The sequence below is a fragment of the Limulus polyphemus genome, unplaced genomic scaffold, assembly GCF_000517525.1.
Source record: "Limulus polyphemus unplaced genomic scaffold, Limulus_polyphemus-2.1.2 Scaffold4422, whole genome shotgun sequence".
Taxonomy (NCBI): domain Eukaryota; kingdom Metazoa; phylum Arthropoda; class Merostomata; order Xiphosura; family Limulidae; genus Limulus; species Limulus polyphemus.
In genome coordinates, this window is record NW_013670032.1 from 11124 (window position 1) to 12227 (window position 1104).

The window sequence follows — 1104 nt, forward strand, 5'->3', positions numbered from 1 at the left end:
TACCGCGGGGAATCAAACCCCGGATTTTAAAGTTGTAAGTCTGTAAACTTATCACTGTCCCACCGGGGAACAGAGGGTAAAATTCTTACTAAAACATTATTTATTTGTTTGTTTGCTTTAGAGCAAAGCCACATTGGGCTATCTGCTGTGTCTACCGCGGGGAATCAAACCCCGGATTTTAAAGTTGTAAGTTTGTAAACTTACCACTTAATAAAACGTGTCCTTCGTGAATGTCGAGGCGAGTTTGTTATAGAACCGTATTTCAAGTTGTTGTTTTATGCCTGACAAGCACCTAACTTAATTGGTAATTATGCAAATTGGACGAATTACGTGACATATTACATTTATTCGTAAAGCAATGAACGCCATTCAAGTTATACAGGTTTTACTTGTTAATTGATTTTTTCTTAATGTTGAAACAATGGTATTAGAGTAAAACAATACCTCCTGACTATTTATTTCAACTTTTAAGGGCGCGGCCCTGTGATAGAACTCTGAAATTAGGGAACTGGCGTGCCTGGTTTAAAACTGTGCAATATCACTTCCCCTCACTTTAAGCCGTGGGTGCGTTAGAAGAGTGAAAGTGAATCATTTGGTGTGGATAGAGGGAAGTAAGATGCTGCTGACTGGCTGACTTCCCATTGGTCAGTAGTTTAAAACTAAGGACGGTGGCCTTAGTAATTTTGCCATAAAACACAAGTACTAATTTTAAGGTTGTTCTTCTATTTTGAGTTGGATGTCTAATAGATTCTGACAAGTGTCCATTCAAAATATGCTCTGGTGTGTTTTAACAATCGTCGAAAGAACATGAAATAAAGGGATTGTACTATTGGCCAAAAGACGGTGACGTAAAATTTTGCACAACGAGCTCAACCAATCAGGTTGAAGCATTCGTTTTAATACGACTTAGTTTAATAAATAGAAACAGAAATTAAATTTATTTCCTTTTAAACAGAAAAAAAAATCTGCTATTTCGCTTTATGGAGTAACACGAGAGACCTCTATTGGTAACTCTACAACAAATTTAAAAGTATTTTTCCTTGTTAAAAAAACAAAAACAAATCCCTTTTCTTTTGGGACTGGCATTGGCTAGGTGGTTAGAGG